Genomic DNA, 16,330 nt, shown 5'->3' on the forward strand with positions numbered 1-16,330 from the left:
AAAAGCAGGGGTACAGGGGAGGGGCATTGTGAAAGTTATCTGATCAGTGTTTCGGTGTGTGGATGTTGCTCAAACCTTAATTTTGCCACTTAGGTTAAATCTCTTTTTCTGTAGCATCCATAAGAGATATTGGGGGAATCTAGTACGATGGGGTATAGACGGGGTCCAAAGGACCCACTGCACTTTAAATTTCTCTAACGTCCTAGAGGATGCTGGGGACTCCGTAAGGACCATGGGGATAGACGGGCTCCGCAGGAGACATGGGCACTTTAAGAAAGACTTTGGATCTGGATGTGCACTGGCTCCGCCCTCTACGCCCCTCCTCCAGACCTCAGTTTGATACTGTGCCCAGTGGAGACTGGGTGCTTTCAGGGAGCTCTCCTGAGTTTCCTGTTAAGAAAGTATTTTAGTTAGGTTTTTTATTTTCAGGGAGCCTGCTGGCAACAGACTCCCTGCATCAAGGGACTGAGGAGAGAGAAACAGACCTACTTCTATGAGTTTCAAGGCTCTGTTTCTTAGGCTACTGGACACCATTAGCTCCAGAGGAATTGGTACGCAGGTCTCACCCTCGCCGCCCGTCCCAGAGCCGCGCCGCCGTCCTCCTCGCAGAGCCGGAAGATAGAAGCCGGGTGAGTATGAGAAGAAAAGAAGACTTCAGAGGCGGCAGGAGACATCTTGATCTTCATAGAGGTAACGCACAGCGGTAAAGTTGTGCGCCATTGCTCCAATTCACCTCACACACTTTGGTCACTGTAAGGGTGCAGGGCGCGCAGGGGGGGCGCCCTGGGCAGCAATAAAAACCTATCTAATGGCAAAAGTACATTTCTCTGACGTCCTAAGTGGATGCTGGGACTCCGTAAGGACCATGGGGAATAGCGGCTCCGCAGGAGACTGGGCACAACTAAAGAAAGCTTTAGGACTACCTGGTGTGCACTGGCTCCTCCCTCTATGACCCTCCTCCAGACCTCAGTTAGAATCTTGTGCCCGGCTGAGCAGGATGCACACTAGGGGCTCTCCAGAGCTCCTAGAAAAAGAAAGTTTAATTTAGGTTTTTTATTTTCAGTGAGATCTGCTGGCAACAGACTCACTGCTACGAGGGACTAAGGGGAGAAGAAGCGAACCTACCTGCTTGCAGCTAGCTTGGGCTTCTTAGGCTACTGGACACCATTAGCTCCAGAGGGATCGAACACAGGACCCGACCTCGATCGTCCGGTCCCGGAGCCGCACCGCCGTCCCCCTTACAGAGCCAGAAGCAAGAAGATTGTCCTGAAAATCGGCGGCAGAAGACTTCGGTCTTCAACAAGGTAGCGCACAGCACTGCAGCTGTGCGCCATTGCTCCTCATGCACACCTCACACTCCGGTCACTGATGGGTGCAGGGCGCTGAGGAGGGGGCGCCCTGAGCAGCAATATTAACACCTTGGCTGGCAAAAAAATCACAATATATAGTCCTAGAGGCTATATATGTGAAAAATACCCCTGCCAGAGATCCATAAAAAAGCGGGAGAAGTCCGCCGAAAAAGGGGCGGGGCTATCTCCCTCAGCACACTGGCGCCATTTTCCCTCACAGCGCCGCTAGAAGGATCGCTCCCAGGCTCTCCCCTGCAGTTTCCAGACTACATAGGGTAAAAAAGAGAGGGGGGGCACTAAATTTAGGCGCAAAATTGTGTATACAAGCAGCTATTGGGAAAATCACTCAGTTACAGTGTTAATCCCTGTGTATATATAGCGCTCTGGTGTGTGCTGGCATACTCTCTCTCTGTCTCCCCAAAGGGCTTTGTGTGTGCGGTGTGTCGGTACGGCTGTGTCGACATGTTTGAGGAGGCTTATGTGGAGGCGGAGCAGATGCCGAAAATGTGATGTCACCCCCTGCGGGGCCGACACCTGAGTGGATGGATAGGTGGAAGGTATTAACCGACAGTGTCAACTCCTTACATAAAAGGCTGGATGACGTAACAGCTGTGGGACAGCCGGCTTCTCAGCTCGCGCCTGCCCAGGCGTCTCAAAGGCCATCAGGGGCTCAAAAACGCCCGCTACTCAGATGGCAGACACAGATGTCGACACGGAGTCTGACTCCAGTGTCGACGAGGTTGAGACATATACACAATCCACTAGGTACATCCGTTGCATGATCTCGGCAATGAAAAATGTGTTACACATTTCTGACATTAACCCAAGTACCACAAAAAAAAAGGGGTTTTATGTTTGGGGAGAAAAAGCAGCCAGTGTTTTGTTCCCCCATCAGATGAGTGATTGAAGTGTGTGAAGAAGCGTGGGTTCCCCCGATAAGAAACTGGTAATTTCTAAAAAGTTACTGATGGCGTACCCTTTCCCGCCAGAGGATAGGTCACGTTGGGAGATATCCCCTAGGGTGGATAAGGCGCTGACACGTTTGTCAAAAAAGGTGGCACTGCCGTCTTAGGATACGGCCACTTTGAAGGAGCCTGCTGATAAAAAGCAGGAGGCTATCCTGAAGTCTGTATATACACACTCAGGTACTATATTGAGACCTGCAATTGCCTCAGCATGGATAGTGCTGCTATAGCGTGGTCTATTACCCTGTCAGGACAGGGATGCTATTTTGCTAACCATAGAGCATATTAAAGACGTCGTCTTATATATGAGGGATGCACAGAGGGATATTTGTCGGCTGGCATCCAGCATTAATGCAATGTCCATTCTGCCAGGAGGATATTAGGGACCCGGCAGTGGACAGGCGATGCTGACTTTAGAAGGCACATGAAGATTCTGCCTTATAAGGGTGAGGAATTGTTTGGGGATGGTGTCTGGGACCTCGTATCCACAGCAATAGCTGGGAAAGAAAAGTTTTTACCTCAGGTTTCCTCACAGCCTAAGAAAGCACCGTATTATCAGGTACAGTCCTTTCGGCTTCAGAAAAGCAAGCGGGTCAAAGGCGCTTCCTTTCTGCACAGAGACAAGGGAAGAGGGAAAAAGCTGCACCAGACAGCCAGTTCCCAGGATCAAAAATCTTCCCCTGCTTCCTCTGAGTCCACCGCATGACGCTGGGGCTCCACAGGTGGAGCCAGGTGCGGTGGGGGCGCGTCTCGGGAACTTCAGCGACCAGTGGGCTCGCTCACAGGTGGATCCCTGGGTTCTGCAAGTAGTATCACTGGGATACAAGCTGGAGTTCGAGGCGACTCCCCCTCGCCGTTACCTCAAATCAGCCTTGCCTGCTGCCCTCGAGGGGAGGTAGTACTGGCGGCAATTCACAAGCTGTACTCCAGCAGGTGATAATCAAGGTACCCCTCCTTCAACAAGGCCGGGGTTACTATTCCACAATGGTTGTGATACCGAAACCAGACTGTTCGGTGAGACCCATTCTAAAATTGAAATCCTTGAACACTTATATACGAAGGTTCAAGTTCAAAATGGAATCGCTCAGGGCGGTTATTACAAGCCTGGACGAAGGGGATTACATGGTATCACTGGACATCAAGGATGCTTACCTGCATGTCCCCATTTACCCTCCTCACCAGGAGTACCTCAAAATTGTGGTACAGGACTGTCATTACCAATTCCAGACGTTGCCGTTGGTCTGTCCCCGGCACCGAGGGTATTTACCAAGGTAATGGCTGAAATGATGATACTCCTTCGAAAAAAGGGAGTTATAATTATCCCGTACTTGGACGATCTCCTTATAAAGGCGAGGTCCAGGGAGCAGTTGTTGGTCGGAGTAGCACTATCTCGTGAAGTGCTACAACAGCACGGCTGGATTCTGAATATTCCAAAGTCGCAGCTGGTTCCTACGACGCGTCTACTGTTCCTGGGTATGGTTCTGGACACAGAACAGAAAAAAGTGTTTCTCCCGGAGGAGAAGGCCAAGGAGTTGTCATCTCTAGTCAGAGACCTCCTAAAACAAATACAGGTGTTGGTGCATCAATGCACGCGAGTCCTGGGAAAGATGGTAGCTTCTTACGAAGAAATTCCTTTCGGCAGGTTCCATGCAAGGATCTTCCAGTGGGATCTGTTGGACAAGTGGTCCGGGTCGCATCTTCAGATGCATCGGCTGATAACCCTGTCTCCAAGGGCCAGGGTGTCGCTGTGGTGGTGGCTGCAGAGTGCTCATCTTCTAGAGGGCCGCAGATTCGGCATACAGGACTGGGTCCTGGTGACCACGGATGCCAGCCTTCGAGGCTGGGGGGCAGTCACACATGGAAGAAACTTCCAAGGACTATGGTCGAGTCAGGAGACTTCCCTACACATAAATATTCTGGAACTAAGGGCCATTCACAATGCCCTAAGTCAGGCTAGACCCCTGCTTCAACACCAGCCGGTGCTGATCCAGTCAGACAACATCACGGCGGTCGCCCATGTAAACCCAACAGGGCAGCACAAGAAGCAGGATGGCGATGGCAGAAGCCACAAGGATTTTCCGATGTGGACAACTGGGAAGCAGACTTTCTCAGCAGGCACGACCTCCACCCGGGAGAGTGGGGACTTCATCCAGAAGTCTTCAAAATGATTGTACACCATTGGGAAAGGCCACAGGTGGACATGATGGCGTCCCGCCTCAACAAAAAGCTAAAAAGATATTGCGCCAGGTCAAGGGACCCTCAGGCGATAGCTGTGGACGCTCTGGTAACACCGTGGGGGTACCAGTCGGTGTATGTGTTCCCTCCTCTGCCTCTCATACCCAAGGTACTGAGAATAATAAGAAGGAGAGGAGTAAGAACTATACTCGTGGTTCCGGTTTGGCCAAGAAGAGCTTGGTACCCAGAACTTCAAAAAATGATCAGAGGGCCCATGGCCTCTGCCGCTCAGACAGGACCTGCTGCAGCAGGGGCCCTATCTGTTCCAAGACTTACCGCGGTTGCGTTTGACGGCATGGCGGTTGAACGCCGGATCCTGAAGGAAAAGGGCATTCCGGAGGAAGTCATCCCTACGCTGATTAAAGCTAGGAAAGAAGTGAACGCAAACCATTATCACCGCATATGGCGAAAATATGTTGCGTGGTGTGAGGCCAGGAAGGCCCAACGGAGGAATTTCAGTTGGGCCGTTTTCTGCACTTCCTACAGTCAGGGGTGACTATGGGCCTAAAATTGGGTTCCATTAAGGTCCAAATTTCGGCTCTGTCGATTTTCTTCCAGAAAGAACTGGCTTCACTGCCTGATGTTCAGACATTTGTTAAGGGAGTGCTGCATATTCAGCCCCCTTTTGTGCCTCCAGTGGCACCTTGGGATCACAACGTGGTGTTGGATTTCCTAAAGTCAAATTGGTTTGAGCCACTAAAAACCGTGGATTTGAAATATCTCACGTGGAAAGTGGTCATGCTGTTGGCCTTGGCTTCGGCCAGGCGTGTGTCAGAATTGGCGGCTTTGTCATATAAAAGCCCTTATCTGATTTTCCAAATGGATAGGGCAGAATTGAGGACTCGTCCCCAGTTTCTCCCTAAGGTGGTATCGGCTTTTCATTTGAACCAACCTATTGTAGTGCCTGCGGCTACTAAGAACTTGGAGGATTCCAAGTTGTTGGACGTAGTCAGGGCCCTGAAAATTTATGTTTCCAGGACAGCTAGTGTCAGAAAAACTGACTCGCTATTTATCCTGTATGCACCCAACAAGCTGGGTGCTCCTGCTTCAAAGCAGACTATTGCTCGCTGGATTTGTAGTACGATTCGGCTTGCACATTTTGCGGCTGGATTGCCTCATCCTAGATCAGTAAAAGCCCATTCCACGAGGAAGGTGGGCTCTTCTTGGGCGGCTGCCCGAGGGGTCTCGGCTTTACAACTTTGCCGAGCAGCTACTTGGTCGGGGTCAAACACGTTTGCTAAATTTTACAAGTTTGATACCCTGGCTGAGGAGGACCTAGAGTTTGCTCATTCGGTGCTGCAGAGTCATCCGCACTCTCCCACCCGTTTGGGAGCTTTGGTATAATCCCCATGGTCCTTACGGAGTCCCAGCATCCACTTAGGACGTCAGAGAAAATAAGATTTTACTCACCGGTAAATCTATTTCTCGTAGTCCGTATTGGATGCTGGGCGCCCATCCCAAGTGCGGATTGTCTGCAATACTTGTATATAGTTATTGTTAACTAAAGGGTTATTGTTGAGCCATCCGTTGAGAGGCTCAGTTATATTTCATACTGTTAACTGGGTATAGTATCACGAGTTATACGGTGTGATTGGTGTGGCTGGTATGAGTCTTACTCGAGATTCAAAATCCTTCCTTATTGTGTCAGCTCTTCCGGGCACAGTATCCTAACTGAGGTCTGGAGGAGGGTCATAGAGGGAGGAGCCAGTGCACACCAGGTAGTCCTAAAGCTTTCTTTAGTTGTGCCCAGTCTCCTGCGGAGCCGCTATTCCCCATGGTCCTTACGGAGTCCCAGCATCCACTACGGACTACGAGAAATAGATTTACCGGTGAGTAAAATCTTATTATATACATGTACAGCTGGACACTGTACATGTATATAAAGAGCCCCTGCCATGTTTTTGGGAATTTTGAGCGGGACAGAAGCCCGCCGTCGAGGGGGCGGGGCTTCTCCCTCAGCACTCACCAGCGCCATTTTCTCCACAGCACAGCGCTGAGAGGAAGCTCCCCGGACTCTCCCCTGCTTACTGACGGTGACAGTGGTTTTTTTCAAGAGGGGGGGGGGGGGGCACATAATTGGCGCATACATTCATAACCGCCACTGGGTAAACATTCTGTGTTTTTTCCAGGGTCATATAGCGCTGGGGTGTGTGCTGGCATACTCTCTCTCTCTGTCTCTCCAAAGGGCCTGGTGGGGAACCTCTCTTCAGAAAAGAGCTTCCCTGTGTGTGTGGGTGTGTCGGTACGCGTGTGTCGACATGTATGAGGTTGAAGGCTCACCTGAGGAGAAGGGGGAGTGTATGAATGTAAGGTCTCCGTCGGCAGCGCCGACACCTGATTGGATGGATATGTGGAATGTCTTAAGTGCTAATGTAAATTTATTGCACAAAAGATTAGACAAAGCTGAGGCTAGGGAACAGTCAGGGAGTCAAACCATGTCTGTCCCAATGTCGCCGGGACCTTCGTGGTCTCAGAAGCGCACACTATCCCAAATAGTTGACACAGATACCGACACGGATTCAGACTCCAGTGTCGACTACGATGATGCAAAATTACAGCCAAGAGTGGCTAAATGTATTCGATATATGATTATTGCAATAAAAGAGGTTTTGCACATCACTGAGGAACCCCCTGTCCCTGACACGAGGGTACACATGTATAAAGGGAAAAAGCCTGAGGTCACCTTTCCATCCTCACATGAGCTGAATGAATTATGCGAAAAAGCTTGGGAAACCCCAGACAAAAGACTGCAGGTTCCCAAAAGGATTCTTATGGCGTATCCTTTCCCGCAAAACGACAGAATACGGTGGGAATCCTCTCCTAGGGTAGACAAAGCATTGACGCGCTTATCAAAAAAGATAGCACTTCCATCCCAAGATACGACTACCCTCAAGGATCCTGCTGACCGCAAGCAGGAGGTTACCATGAAGTCCATTTACACACATTCTGGTGCAATACTCAGACCGGCAATTGCGTCGGCCTGGGTTTGTAGTGCTGTAGCAGCATGGACAGATTCCTTATCAGCGGAAATTGAGACCCTTGATAAGGATACCATTTTAATGACCCTAGGGCATATAAAAGATGCTGTGTTATATATGAGGGATGCTCAAAGAGACATTTGTTTACTGAGTTCCAGAATAAACGCTATGTCTGTTTCTGCTAGGCGAGTCTTATGGACCCGACAGTGGACGGGTGATGCCGACTCGAAGAACCATATGGAGTTGTTACCTTACAAAGGTGAGGAATTATTTGGAGAAGGCCTCTCGGACCCTGTCTCCACAGCTACGGCAGGTAAATCAAATTTTTTGCCTTATGTTCCCTCACAGCCTAAGAAAGCGCCTCATTATCAAATGCAGCCCTTTCGTTCAAATAAAAGCAAAAGAGTACGTGGATCGTCCTTTCTTGCCAGAGGTAAGGGCAGAGGAAAAAAGCTGCACAACACAGCTAGTACCCAGGAACAAAAGTCCTCCCCGGCCTCTGCAAAATCCACCGCATGACGCTGGGGCTCCCCTGAGGGAGTCCGCTCCAGTGGGAGCACGTCTTCGACTTTTCAGCCACATCTGGGTTCACTCACAGGTGGTTCCCTGGGCAATAGAAATTGTTTCTCAGGGATACAAGCTGGAATTCGAGGAGGTGCCCCCTCGCCGGTTTTTCAAATCGGCCCTGCCTGGGTCTCCTTCAGAGAGGAAGTTAGTGTTAGATTCGATTCAAAAATTGTATCTTCAACAGATGGTGGTCAAGGTTCCCCTGCTGCAACAAGGGAGGGGATATTACTCAACCCTGTTTGTGGTTCCGAAACCGGACAGTTCGGTCAGACCCATTTTAAATTTAAAATCCCTGAACCTATACTTGAAAAGGTTCAAGTTCAAGATGGAATCACTCAGGGCGGTCATCGCCAGCCTGGAAGGGGGGGATTTTATGGTATCCCTGGACATAAAGGATGCGTACCTTCATGTTCCAATATATCCACCTCATCAGGCGTACCTGAGATTTGCGATACAGGATTGTCATTACCAATTTCAGACGTTGCCGTATGGGCTTTCCACGGCCCCGAGGATTTTCACCAAGGTAATGGCGGAAATGATGGTGCTCCTGTGCAAGCAAGCTGTCACAATTATCCCATACTTGGACGATCTCCTCATAAAAGCGATATCTCGAGAGAAATTACTGTACAGCGTGTCACTTTCATTGAAGGTGTTACGGCAACACGGCTGGATTCTCAATATCCCGAAGTCGCAGCTGGTTCCTACGACTCGTCTGACCTTCTTGGGCATGATTCTGGACACAGACCAGAAAAGGGTTTTTCTTCCGACGGAAAAAGCTCAGGAACTCATGACTCTGGTCAGGAACCTGTTGAAGCCAAAACAGGTGTCAGTGCATCACTGCACTCGAGTCCTGGGGAAGATGGTGGCATCATACGAAGCCATTCCCTTCGGCAGGTTCCATGCGAGGACCTTCCAATGGGACCTACTGGACAAGTGGTCCGGGTCACATCTGCAAATTCATCAGCGGATCACCCTGTCCCCCAGAGCCAGGGTATCTCTCCTGTGGTGGCTGCAGAGTGCTCACCTACTAGAGCAGGCATTCCCAACCGCGGTCCTCAAGGCACACCAACAGTACAGCTTTTAGTGATATCCAGGCTTCAGCACAGATGGTTTAATCAAAATAACTGAGGTACTAATTAAGTCACCTGTGTTCAAGCCTGGATATCACTAAAATCAGGACTGTTAGTGTGCCTTGAGGACCGCGGTTGGGAAACACTGTCCTAGAGGGACGCAGGTTCGGCATTCAGGACTGGATCCTGGTGACCACGGACGCAGCCTCCGAGGTTGGGGAGCAGTCACACAGGGAAGAAATTTCCAAGGTCTTTGGTAAAGCCTAGACACTTGTCTACACATCAACGTCCTGGAGTTGAGGGCAATATACAACGCCCTACGTCAAGCGGAGGCATTACTTCGCGACAAACCAGTTCTGATCCAGTAAGACAATGTCACCGCGGTAGCTCATGTAAACCGCCAAGGCGGCACAAGGAGCAGAGTGGCAATGGCGGAAGCCACCAGGATTCTTCGCTGGGCGGAGAATCATGTAAGCGCACTGTCAGCAGTGTTCATTCTGGGAGTGGACAACTGGGAAGCAGACTTCCTCAGCAGACACGATCTGCATCCGGGAGAGTGGGGACTTCATCAGGAAGTCTTCGCGCAGATTGCAAGTCGGTGGGGACTGCCCCAAATAGAGATGATGGCGTCCCGTCTCAACAAAAAGCTACAAAGGTATTGCGCCAGGTCAAGAGATCCTCAGGCGGTAGCTGTGGACGCCCTGGTGACACCGTGGGCGTTCCGGTCGGTCTATGTATTTCCTCCTCTTCCTCTCATTCCCAAGGTGTTGAGAATAATAAGACAAAGAGGAGTGAGAACAATCCTCATTGTTCCGGATTGGCCACGAAGGACCTGGTATCCGGATCTGCAGGAGATGCTCACAGAAGATCCGTGGCTGCTTCCTCTAAGACAGGACCTGCTGCAACAGGGGCACTGTCTGTTCCAAGACTTACCGCGACTGCTTTTGACGGCATGGCGGTTGAACGCCGGATCCTAGCGAAGAAAGGTATTCCGGATGAGGTCATTCCTACGCTAATAAAGGCTAGGAAGGATGTGACATCTAAACATTATCACCGAATATGGCGAAAATACGTTTCTTGGTGTGAGGCCAGGAATGCTCCTACGGAAGAATTCCATCTGGGCCGTTTTCTTCACTTCCTACAAACTGGAGTGAATTTGGGCCTAAAATTAGGATCTATTAAGGTTCAGATTTCGGCCTTCTCCATTTTCTTTCAAAAGGAATTGGCTTCTCTCCCAGAAGTACAGACGTGTCTGAAGGGAGTACTGCATATTCAGCCTCCTTTTGTACCTCCGGTGGCGCCTTGGGACCTTAACGTGGTGTTAAGTTTCCTTAAGTCACATTGGTTTGAACCACTTAAAACGGTGGAGTTGAAATATCTCACTTGGAAGGTGGTCATGTTGTTAGCCTTGGCTTCGGCTAGGCGAGTTTCGGAATTAGCGGCTTTATCACATAAAAGCCCCTATCTGGTTTTCCATATGGATAGGGCGGAATTGCGGACTCGTCCTCAATTCCTACCTAAAGTGGTCTCATCTTTTCATATGAACCAACCTATTGTCGTGCCTGTGGCTTCGTGTGACTTGGAGGATTCAGAGTCCCTTGATGTGGTCAGGGCTTTGAAAATTTACGTGGCCAGAACGGCTAGAGTCAGGAAGACAGAAGCACTGTTTGTCCTTTATGCAGCCAACAAGGTTGGCGCTCCCGCTTCAAAGCAGACTATTGCTCGCTGGATCTGTAACACGATTCAGCAGGCGCATTCTACGGCAGGATTGCCGTTACCAAAATCGGTTAAGGCCCATTCCACTAGGAAGGTGGGCTCTTCTTGGGCGGCTGCCCGAGGGGCCTCGGCACTACAGCTGTGCCGAGCTGCTACTTGGTCGGGTTCAAACACCTTTGCAAAATTCTATAAGTTTGATACCCTGGCTGAGGAGGACCTCCTGTTTGCTCAATCGGTGCTGCAGAGTCATGCGCACTCTCCCGCCCGTTTGGGAGCTTTGGTATAATCCCCATGGTCCTTACGGAGTCCCCAGCATCCTCTAGGACGTTAGAGAAAATAAGATTTTAAACCTACCGGTAAATCTTTTTCTCGTAGTCCGTAGAGGATGCTGGGCGCCCGTCCCAAGTGCGGACTACTTCTGCAAGGCTTGTATATAGTTATTGCTTACATAAGGGTTATGTTATAGTTTCATCGGTTTTGGACCGATGCTATGTTGTTTTTTCATACTGTTAACTAGATAGTATATCACAAGTTATACGGTGTGATTGGTGTGGCTGGTATGAATCTTGCCCTTGGATTAACTAAAATCCTTTCCTCGTACTGTCCGTCTCCTCTGGGCACAGTTTCTCTAACTGAGGTCTGGAGGAGGGGCGTAGAGGGAGGTGCCAGTGCACACCCAGAGTCAGTCTTTCTTAAAGTGCCCATGTCTCCTGCGGAGCCCATCTATCCCCATGGTCCTTACGGAGTCCCCAGCATCCTCTACGGACTACGAGAAAAAGATTTACCGGTAGGTTTAAAATCTTAATTTCTTCAACTGGGTGTGCTGGCTCCTCCCCTTTATGCCCCCTCCCGCAGGCAGTTTAGAAAAAAGTGCCCTCAGGAGAGGATGCACATCTCTGCAGCTCCAGAGAGTGTTCTTCAGTTTCTTTGAAAACTTTTATTTTCGGTATGTCTTGCGAGGTGTCAGAGCCACTTCCCCGCTGCAGGATCACCGCCCTGAGAGGTTGTTGTACAGCGGGGCACTGCGCCTTGGCGGTCACAATCGCAGCACGCCACACACCCCTAACAATAGCCTGACGGTAACATCAGTGGTGAGTATAAATCGGGGGCCTTGCTAGGGGGGTCCCCCGGTTCAAGGTGCGGCTGACACGCAGGGGAGGCATACGGGATCCTCCTGGGGGGGACCCCTCTATATCTCCCTGTGTATACTGGCTAGCGGTGGCTTAAACTAGCACTTGTGTGATGTTTTTAAGCTATTTGGGAGACATTGCCAGTATAAACGCTGTAGCTCCGGCGCCATTGAGGGGTCGGCGCTACCTCAGAGTGGGCGGCGTTTGGTGCCTTCCTCTGCTTACAGCTGCAGCAGCAGACACACACAGCTCCTCCAGACACTCAGCAAACGCTGGAAAACTGGTACAGGGGTGTAGCAGAGGGGGAGAGCCGCTATTGAGAACCATCTGTGTCCTGTAAAGGACGGTAAATCATAGGTGTTTCACCTTGTAATATTAGCTTGCAGCCTCACCGGGGCTGTTTAACTTGGGTGTGCTGGTCCCTCCCTTTTGTCTCCCCCTCACATACAGTAAGGGCAGGCTTGCTAATATATTACTTGTCTGTGTGTATGTAAGTGTGATTTACTGTGACCATGGTAAAATACAAATTATGCAGTGTATGCCACACCAGATTCTCTCCCTCAAAATCTGATTCTGTATCCTGTGAACAATGCAGCCAATCTTCGCAACTCAGTGAGGGGGCTGGGGGAGAGTGTGCAGAGCCCTCCTGGCTAGGGGCCCTTAAGAATATGATGTCTGATATGTCATCTCAACTCACTGCTAATGCACAAAAAACTCAGCTACTGCAGCAGGCTGTTGCAGACCTCGCTGCCAGGGCAGATGTTCCACAGCCCCCCATCTCCCACTCGGGACCACAGAAACGTGGGTTGCACGCTTTACTCTTAGATTCAGATGAAGAGTTTCAGGAGGACGGAGAGGACTTGGACCCCATTAGTGGGGATTCCCCTTCTGCCCAGGGTATTAAACCCCTCATTGTAGCTATACGGGACATGTTAAAGCTCCCTCTAGAGGACGCTGCGACACTGCAGCCGGTCTTCTTTACACAGAATAAGCACTTTTCCTGATTCTGCAGTTAGATGATCTATTTAAGTTAGCCTGGAAAAATCCAGAGAAAAAATACCAAGTGTCAAAAAGTTTTTTTGCACACTCTCCCATTTGCTCCTGAAGGCAGGAAATTTTGGGAAGAACCCCCGGCTGTTAACGTAGCAGTATCTCGCCTATCAAAAAAGGCGGTCCTTCCTGCCTTGGGCTCCTTTAACATAAAGGACCCTGGGGATAGAAAAATAGAGACTACGCTGAAGTCGATCTACACTGCAGTGGGTGTCTCACAAAGGCCGGTCATAGATTGCTGGATGACCCATACCATTCATACGCTCATATATAGGAGGGCCTGGTTACTACAGTGACTCTCCTAAGGCACATTCAGGACACGGCTCGCATCCTGTGTGACTCTCTCTCAAGGAGATGGGCAAAATTAATGCTAGGACCTCTGTCATGGTAGTATCGGGGCGCAACCTTGTGGTTGCGCCAATGGATAGTGGACGCTGAGTCCAAGTGCAGTGTGGAGTCTCTCCCCTTTACTGGGGAATGGCTCTTCGGGGTTGAGTTGGATACGTGGATTTCTAAAGTTACTGCGGAGAAATCCACGCTTCTCGCCTCCAATGCGACTAAAAGCACCAGAGGTAGGACAAGAAAACCAGCGATCGCCAGTTCTTGGGATCAGAGCACCGGTTCAACTTCCACCAAGGCCTCAGCATGATGGTACCCACCCGCCCGAAGGGATCTCGTGTTGGGGGCTCGGCTGCATCATTTCAGCAGCATCTGGCAAGGGTCCTGCCAGGGTTCCTGGGTACGGGACCTCATTTCTCAGGGCTACAAGCTGGAGTTCGACGGTGCTCCTCCCCAACGATTTTTCAAATTATGCGTATCAGCTTTGGTGGATACACGAGTTACGCTGCAACAGTCCATCCTGAAGTTGGTCCAGTGCCAAGTCATTGTTCCAGTGCCAATACAATAACAGGGAAAGGGTTATTACTCCAACCTGTTTGTGGTACCGAAACCAGACGGTTTGGTAAGGCCCATTTTGAATCTAAAATCCTTGAACCCTTACCTAAAGGTTTTCAAGTTCAAGATTGGAATCCTTGCGAGCAGTGATTGCGGGCCTGGAAGAACGGGAGTATAACGGATATAAGGGATATAGTGGATACAGTGGGATCCGGGATATAATGGATATAACGGATGCCTATCTTCATATTCCAATTTGGCCACCTCATCAGTCTTACCTGAGGTTTGCCCTACTTGGACGATCACTACCAGTTCCAGGCGCTACCCTTTGGCCTGTCCACAGCTCTGAGGGTGTTCACGATGGTAATGGTGGAGATGATGTTCCAACTCTGGGTCCAGGGGGTCAATGTTGTCCCTTACCTAGATGATCTCCTGATAAAAGCAAGATCCACAGAGCTTTTATTGCTCCATATCGACCGCACTATCCAACTTCTATCACACCATGGGTGATTTCTCAATTTACGGAAGTCCAACCTGGAGCCGAATCGGCGGCTCTTGTTCCTGGGGATGTTGGTGGATACTGTGTGCCAGAAGGTGTTCCTCTCAGAGGACAAAGCGAGAACACTTCAGGAGATGGTCCGCATGGTTCCCCGTCCTGCTCGAATATCCATCCATCCATCTTTGCTTAAGATTGTTGGGGAAGATGGTAGCCTCATACGAGGCGATCCAATATGGCAGGTTCCATGCCAGAACATTTCAATTGGATTTCCTGAGCAAGTGCGTCCGGATCACATCTTCAGATGCATCGGATAATATGGCTGTCACCTCAGGCCAGGATTTCCCTCCTGTGGTGGCTGCAGTCTTCAAATCTACTGAAAGGCCGAAGTTTCGGGATTGGATCCTTCTCATGACGGATGCGAGTCACAGAGGATGGGGAGCTGTCATCCAAGGGGCTCAGTTCCAGGGCAGGTGGTCAGCCCCATTCTGGAACTTCGGGTGATCTACAGTGCTCTGGTTCAGGCCTCTCTTCTACTCCAGGGATCACGCGATCCAAGTAGAGTCTGACAACGCCACGGCAGTGGCGTTCATCAATTCACCAGAAGGGACAAAAAGCAGGGTCTGCATGCGAGAGGTGTCAGGGATACTCCTCTGAGCAGAAAGAAATGCAAGAGCAATGGGAGAGTGGGGGCTTCACCATCAGGTGTTTCAGCAGATCATCGACCGGTGGGGCTGTCCACAAATAGACATGATGGTTTTTCGACTCAACAAGAAGCTTCGTTAGTATTGCTCACAAACCAGGGACCCTCAGGCGAGGGCTGTAGATGCACTGACGTCGCCTTGGCCTTACCAGCTGGTCTACCTGTTTATTCCGATTCCATTGCTCCCAAGGGTACTCAAGCGAATCAGGAATAAAGGAGTTCAGGCAATTCTGATTGGCCCAGAGGGCTTGGTACGCGGATCTTCTGGGCATGCCCGTCGAAAACCCTTGGCCTCTACCACTGAGAAGAGATCTTCAGCAGGGACCGTTCGTCTACCCGGACTTACGGTGGCTTCATTTGACTGCATGGAAGGGCCTTTCCGAGAAGGTTATTGCTACCATGGTTTAAGCCAGAAAACCTGTGAAGTCAAAACACTCTCATCATATCTGGAGGAGATATGTCTCTTGGTGTGAGGACCGCACGTATCCGCCTGCAGAGTTCCACTTGGGACGTTTCCTGCAGGCTGGTGTGGATAAGGGCTTACATCTGGGTTCCATTAAGGTCCAGATTTCAGTGCTCTCCCATCTTCTTCCAAAAGAAATTGGCAGTGTTGCCAGAAGTTCAGACCTTCTTGCAAGGGGTATTTCACATACAACCTCCTTTTGTGCCGCCCACAGCACCCTAGGATTTGAATGTAGTGTTGGAATTTCTACAGTCCTCCTGGTTTGAACCTCTGATGACGGTAGAAGACAAGTACCTCATGTGGAAGACGGTGATGTTACTGGCCCTGGCCTCTGCTAGGCGTGTCTCAGAATTGGGGGCCTTATCGTGTGAAAGTCCCTACCTGGTCTTTTACGAGGATAGAGCGGAGCTCAGGACTAGGCAGCAGTTCCTGCCGAAAGGTCGTCTCTGCGTTCTACTTGAATCAACCTATTGTGGTTCCGTCAAGTTCTGGCACTTGTGCTCCTTCGGAAGCATTGGATGCTGTGTGAGTCTTGAAGATCTGTGTCAAGAGAACGGCTCGGATCAGAAAGACTGATTCCTTGTTCATGCTATATGATGCGCAGAAAAAGGGTTGCCCTGCTTCTAAGCAGTCCTTGCTCTTTGGCGTAGGCTTACTATCCAACAGGCCTATGTGTCTGCAGCATTACCTGTCCACGGTCTCTGAAGGCCCACT

At 50.2% G+C, this 16,330-nt stretch overlaps 1 protein-coding gene across 1 annotated transcript in view; it reads left to right on the forward strand.

Moving 5' to 3' along the window:
* RRP12 (ribosomal RNA processing 12 homolog) overlaps positions 1-16,330 on the forward strand; it is a 210,120-nt gene that overhangs the window by 76,590 nt on the left and 117,200 nt on the right. The gene's annotated exons all lie outside the window — the stretch shown is intronic.

The sequence above is a fragment of the Pseudophryne corroboree genome, chromosome 3, assembly GCF_028390025.1.
Source record: "Pseudophryne corroboree isolate aPseCor3 chromosome 3, aPseCor3.hap2, whole genome shotgun sequence".
Classification (NCBI taxonomy): Eukaryota; Metazoa; Chordata; class Amphibia; order Anura; family Myobatrachidae; genus Pseudophryne; species Pseudophryne corroboree.